This window comes from Engystomops pustulosus, chromosome 1, assembly GCF_040894005.1.
Source record: "Engystomops pustulosus chromosome 1, aEngPut4.maternal, whole genome shotgun sequence".
NCBI lineage: Eukaryota > Metazoa > Chordata > Amphibia > Anura > Leptodactylidae > Engystomops > Engystomops pustulosus.
In genome coordinates, this window is record NC_092411.1 from 159,818,661 (window position 1) to 159,826,164 (window position 7,504).

Sequence of the window (7,504 nt, forward strand, 5' to 3'; positions counted from 1 at the left end):
ATGTGTAATTTTATTGAGAAATAAGGAAGTCAGTCCTGTTTGTTCGTTTTTTTAATTCAATGGAATATTCGTGGAACTTCAAAAAGGAGAATTACGCGTGTTAAACATCTGCAATGTGTTCTTCACACATATTGTTCTTCACATACTAATGTGAAGAACACCTTTCTGCACTGATGTCTTCTGATAAGTTAGCAGATGTATGGAAACATCTGCAATGTGTTCTTCACATCACACATTGTAATACATGGGGTAAAACAAGACAGCCTCGGGTCTTTGTGTGAGCCAAGGCTGTGATAGCAACAGATGGCCGCTCCCTGATGATGTCCAATATGGCGGCTCCCATACACTGCCAGTGATCTAGGGATTAACACCTGCGATTGGTGCTAGTACCGATCGTGGGTGTTACCAGTGGATGGTTGCTGCAATATGCACCAAACACCCACCTTTTATGAAGAGGGCTCACAGTTTGCTTATGCCGGGGAACCAAAGGCAGAGTCGGGCTGGTAATATGACTGGTTCAGCACGTGGGTGTAATCCTTATAACTTCCTGCCTGGTGGTACAGCACTTTTTTTTTTTAAACTCTGTTTTATTAAAAGGTTTGCAGGTATACATTATGCACTTTGTACAATGTGATATCGTATAACATGTCTTCATCTAAGTCAGTATATCTGTACATAAACAAGCAAGGACGGGTATAAAACCCTGCAAAGAGCTAATATCACAGGATTAAGAGAAAAACAATACAATGAACATAAGTGAACTAAACATTACACCCCAGCTGCCTTTGCACTCTTCTGAAGGATAGGATATAAATGATGTCAGGTATATTCCCAATATCGCGGGTATAGGTTGGCGTGCAGGTATCTCCATCATGTGGAGAAGCATCCAGTTTGTTTTAATATACGCTGTGGAATCTAGGTCAAGTCACTAATAGCTTCCACTAGTTCCTGTGGTTGGTGTGACGTGAGGAGGGTGTCACACCACTGATCCCATATTTTGGGGGCACTTCCTATTCTTGTAAATAACTTTCTCATACGTTATTATTTTATTTGTGAGTTTTATCCATGTACTGCACTTAGGGGGTCTTGGGTCCATCCACCTCAGAACAATTGCTTTTCTAGCCATGAATAGCGACTCATTGATGCATATTCGCTCATAGTGCGACCAGACCTCTTCATCCAGGAGCCCAAACAGACAGACTCCGGGAGAGAGGGGAACTGGCCTTCCCATTACTGACGTCAGTGTCGTTATGACCTCTGACTAATACCTCTGTAGAACTGGGTACTCCCAGATCATATGGTGGAAGTCTGCTGGGTTGTGGTAACAGCAGTGGCATTGTGGAGCAGGTATACGTTTCATTTTATATAGTCTTATAGGTGTTAAATAACTCTTTTGTATAATATGTAATTGAATCATCTTATTATTGACAGCAGGGAATAGCCGTAAGTGCGATTGGTATATTTCATCCATCTCAGAGTCTTCCCCAATTGGTATCAAGGTTCGCCTTCTTGCCACCACTGGTAGAGGAGTAGCCAGTGCCCTTGCATAGATAAGGTGGGAGTACAGCATGGAGATCAAGCCTCTGGGACCCTAGGATTTTACGACCCCTATCAGGGGGTATTTGGATACCGTGAATTGGGGATCTGGGAATTGTGCAGCTAAGGCATGGCGTAGTCTCAAGTATTTGTAAAAGTGCGTGTTAAGCAGACCAAATTTATCCTTCAGCTCTGCGAATGCTTGCAGTGTGTTATTTGAGTATATGTTCCCCAGTGTCTTAATTCCATATGAGGACCAGTATTGGTCATCCCCTAATTGCGTTAAGTGTGTGAGCGTGACATTTCCCCATAGGGGAGTCTCTGCTGGTGTGTCTGTCGGGGGTGATATTTGTTTAGCAGCTCTCCATATCTTTCGGGCTGTGGTGTGAATGGGCAGATGATGTCTCATAAGTGGGGCCTCTCCCTCCAAAACAGACCAGAGGGTTCTCCCCTCTAGGTATGCAGACAGATGTGCTTTGGGAAACGTGGGTGTTGAGGGACCCAACCATGTTGGTAAGTATTTCAGCTGACCAGCCAGGTAATATAGGTAGACATTTGGTAGGGCCATTCCTGCTTGTTCTTTTGGCCGTTGTAGCTTTGCTAACTGTAGTTTGGATCTAGACTTGCCCCAGATAAAGGATATTAACATTGAGTCCAGGGTATCAAAAAATTGCTTGGGTATGGGTACATATATGTGTTGTAAGGCATATAAACATTTGGGAAGCACTATTAATTTAATTAGGTTGATCCTGCCTGGGACTGACAGGGGTAACGAAGCCCATATCTTAAATTTGTCTTTAAATGTTATGAGAAGGGGATCTATGTTATATCGTAGCGTGTCTATTGGGGTCCTGGTAAGAATGACTCCCAGATATTTAACTCTCTCAGCCACCTGTAGATTACATACTTGCGGCGGGTGAGGGGGGCCTATTCAGAGAGAGGTAGAGTAGATAAGATTTAGACCAGTTGATGGTCAGCCCAGAGTATTGGCTGAAATCATTAATAACATCGATTGCCCGAGGTAGTGTAGTGTCTGGATTTGCCATGAATAAGAGGAGGTCGTCCGCATACAAAGCCAAACGTAAAGCTCATCAGCTCTGATTCTCATAGCCAAGGGCTCAATAGCCAGTGCAAATAGCAGGGGGGACAGGGGACATCCTTGACGGGTGCCCCTACCCAGCCTAAAGCTTCCTGACTGTTGGCCGTTCAGGGCAACCGAGGCTTTTGGGTGAGCATATAACATGGAAATCCACTTAACAAAGGAGGGGCTAAATCCAAAGTGCTCGAGGACTGCTATCAAGTATGGCCACTCTACGGAGTCAAAGGCCTTGGCGGCATCTAGTGCTTTTTATATGTTTAATGGCCATCTGTAAGTATGACCTAAGCGAGGCTTTGAGTGATTCCCAAAAATAGGAAGGGTTATGGAGTGGGGAGTTATGTTCTAGAAAGGACTGTAGGTGTATGGGCGTTTGGTCACCGTTAGCTCTTAGTGTTAGCCAGAAAGGGTGCATCTTCCTGATTCCCTGGACAGGGCTGGGAGGGGAGCACTGTAGTTCGGCCATGAGAGTGGAGTGATCTGAGAGCCCTCGGGGTAAGAATGTGATACCAGTCAGCCAAGTATGTGCAAGGGTATTACCTAAAATGTAATCTATTCGGGAGAGTGTATTTCTGCCTGGAGTGTAACAGGAGTACTCCCGGAGTTGAGGATGACGACTTCGCCACAGATCAACCCAGTCCATTTCAGTAAGAAGCATCTTCAAATTAGTGGTGCGTGGGTTGGAGGGGGCCGTGCCTGGTGCCCAAAATTTGTCAAGGGAGGGTTCCAACATAGAGTTGAGGTCTCCCATGCAGAGGACCGTGGCATGCGGATAAGCAGCCGCAAATACCACCGCTTCATACAGTATATCTAAGGAGGAGGCTGGGGGGGCGGGGGGGGGGGGGATATACACGCCAATGAGTACGAATGGTTTGCTATTAATCCATGCATGAATAAATATATAGCGGCCTTCTGTGTCTTTACACACCACATCAGGCTCCCATCGCACCGTGAGATGTATCATAAAGGATATACCTCTAGAGTAAGAGGTATGTGTAGCATGACATGCCCACTGTAACCAGGGCTTTTTAAAGACTGAGGTGGTTTGACTTGTAAGGTGCATCTCTTGTAGACACAGTAAGTGTGGAGTGTGTCGTTTCATATAGGCAAAAATCATGTGGCGTTTTTTAATCTCCCCCAACCCCCTTATGTTCCATGAAAACAGTTTAAGTAACATGTCAATTTAAGCAAATCAACAGCTAGAGTTGCGAACAATTAAAACATACAACTAATACTTGCCAATGGTTAACTTAGCAAGTATAGATTGGAAAGAAGCCCGTGGACTAGTTTCCTGCCTGTAACACGTGGCAATAATAACGGGGTAGTCTGTGTTAGATGTAAAAAAGAAAAAAAACTGACTATTGCTCCATTCACAGAGGCCCCCAAAAGCTAATACATTCTTAACATTTAACCAGTAAACATATATTTTATCTTAGGTGATGAATAATCTATTAATATACATGTGTAAATATTAGATACCAGGTTTATGCAACGTTACCCGTTCCCCTGAAGGAGGGTGCATATATGGGCTGTCCAAGACACTATGACCAGCAGAGCCAGTCTTAAGGTACGTCCAACCATCTCAGTGGCAGCCCGCCTGCTGGGGTGGTACAGCACTTTAACCCTTTACCTGCCTCTTTTCTTTGACAATTGCATTTGTCCTGATTAATATTTGACAGCCCATACCACCGTTATGTAAATACAACATCAACGTAGAGGTTTATGCACAAATAAGGATACAAAATAAAAATTTAAAATATTAGGTATAAATAAGTACACAGAGCTTTTGCTGTGACACTCATATTTAACTTGCATGCTGTCCATTTACTTGTACTCCTCCTTGAAATGATTCTACTCCTTCATTAGAGTCAAGTTGTGTTTATTGATTGGACTTGATTAGGAAAGGCACAAACCCGTCTCTATAAGACCTCAGATCTAAGGTCTAAGGTTTAAGGAACTGCCCAAGTAGCTCAGAGACAGAAGTGTGGCAGAGCACAGATCTGGCCAACGTTACAAAAGAAATTCTGCAACACTCAAGGTTCCTAAGAGCACAGTGGCTTCCATAATCCTTACATGGAAGAAGTTTCGGATACCCACTACTCTTCCTCGACATTGCCATTCCCCCAACCTAAGCAATCGTGGGAGTAGAGCCTTGCTGAGAGAGATATAGAAGAACCCCCAAGATCACTGTGGCTGAACTTCAGAGATGCAGTAGCGAGATGGGAGAAAGTTCTACAAACTCACTGCAACCCTCCACCAGTTGGAGCTTTATGAAAGAGTGCCCTGATGGAGGCCTCTGCTAAGTGCAAGACATATGAAGACTGTTTTTAAATGTATCCAAACAAAAAAAAAACAACAACGCATAAATGACTCCCAGAATATGAGAAATTAGATTCTCTGGTCTTATAAGATGAAGATTGAACATGGATTGGGTCTTAATTGTAAGTGATATGTGTGGAGAAAACCAGGTACTGCTCAACACCTGCCAAATACAATTCCAACTGTGAAACATGGTGGTGGCAGAATTATGCTATGGAGGAGTTTTTCAGCTGCAGGGAAGAGACGACTAGTTGCAATTGAAGAAAAAAAGACTAATGCGGCCAAGCACAGAGATATCCTGAATGAAAACTGGTTCCAAGGTGCTCGAGACCTCATGCTGGGCCGAGGGTTCATCTTCCAACAAGACAATGCACATAAAAGTATTGCGTCACAGCTGCACAACACAAACCTATGTAAAGGACTTGCACTGGCCGCCACATTTATGTCAGCAAGTCTGACAGAAGATCTGGTCTTCATGAATGTGTCGTCAGCTGCAGTGTGCCTTACTAAGTAAGTACTTAGTAAATGTGGGCCAATGACCCCTTAAATAACAAAACAGTGATTTTATAACAATTCTATGACCATTCTTGACTGGTCCAGCCAGAGCCCTGAGCTTAGTGCATCTTTGGAGAGACTTGAAAATGGTTGTCCACCAAAGTTCACCCTCCAACCTGAGGGAACTGGAGAGGATCCCCAAAAATTTGTTGCCTCGTTCCCAAGATGACTCATGGATGTACTAGCTCAAAAGGGTGCTACTAATCAATACTGAGCTAAGGGTTCGGAATACAAAATGCAAAAATATTTTTTTTCTGTTAAGATGGGGTGCAGAGTTTGTATTAATGAGCAAAAAAATAACTTTCTTGATTTTACCAATTGACTGCAATGAAACAAAGAGTGAAAATTTAAAAGGGGTCTTAATTCTTTATCTACCCACTGTACACTCCATCGTAACAGGAAAAAAACAAAAATGTATATATTTTTGCAAATTAATTAATTAAGAAAAATCAACTGAAATATCACATGGTCATAGTTTTTAAAACCCTTTGCTTCATATTAATAAGCAGCAACTTTTTTTTTTTGGGGGGGGGGGATTTGGGAATCATCTGCCATTTTTCCTTGCAGTTCCTTTCCAGTTTCCTCAGGTTAGATGATGAATGTTAGTAGACAGCCATTTTCAAGTCTCTCCAGTGATTCTCAATATGGTTTAGGTCAGGGTTCTGGCTGGACCAGTTAAGAATGATTAAAGAGTTGTTCTGAGGCCACTGCTTTGTTATTTTAGCTGTGTGCTTAGGGTCACCCTGGAAGAGCTTTTCATCCAGGAAAGCTCTTTCTTCAATTGCAACCAGTCATCTTGTACCTGCAGCTGAAAAACACCCCCATAGCATGATGCCACCACCATGTTTCACTGTCGAGATTGTATTTGGCAGGTGATGATTTGTGCCGTTTTTTTTCCGCACATACCGCTGACAATTAGCACCAAAAGGTTTTAACTTTAATCTTAACAGACCAGAGAATTTTATTTCTCATAGTATGGAAGTCCTGTATATGTTTTTTGCAAACTGTATGCAGGCTTTCATATGTCTTGCACTGAGGAGAGGCTTCCGTTGGCATACTCTTCCATAAAGCCCCGACTGGTTTCTCCCTACTGCATCTCTGGACCAGTGCTCAGTGATCTTGGGGTTCTTATTTTTCTCGTGAAGACTCTTCTCCCATGATCGCTTAGTTTGGCTGGATAGCCAGGTTGAGGAAGAGTTGTGGTCATCCCAAACGTCTTCCATTAAAGGATTATGGAGGCCAATGTGTTCTAAGGAACCTCAAGTGCTGTAGAGACCTTGGCTAGATCTGTGCCTTGCCACAATTCGGTCTATGAGCTTCTTGGGCAGTTCCTTAGACCTAATAATTCTTATGTGCTCTGACATGCACTGTGAGGTCTTATATAGACAGGTGTTGACTTTCCTAATCAAGTCCAAGCAGTTTAAATAAACACAGCTGGATTCCAATGAAGAAATAGAACCATCTCAAGAAGGATCAGAAGGAAAAGGACAGCATGCGAGTTGTATCGCTACATTATTAGTATCGCTACAAAAGGGTCTGAATACTTATGACCAGATGATCTTTCAGTTTAGTTTTGAATACTTTCCATATCTACCATATCACATACATCCTCAGCCATAGAGGTGGCACCCCATGAGGACTTATGAGAAGTCATTGGGGGCAGGGAAAGGGTTAATACCATGTGGAAGAATGAGTTACAAAGTAGTGACCGTAAGGCAGAGAATTAAACTCTGGTTAGGGGTTGTTGTCTCATGCTCTTGTGGATCAAAAGGCCATTTCAACAAGACCATGGTATGAGAATTGTGGTAAAAAATAAAAACATTTAAAACATTTTTTTAAAACTATAAAAAAAAAAAAAAACCTTTATTATTTCCCCATATATACACAAAAGGGACATATTTCAGATAAATTTACACATATCAAGAACAAAAAGTTAAAAAAAGGAATACATTTGTGTTGTAATAAAAATAAAAAAAATGGATTTATAAAAACACACAT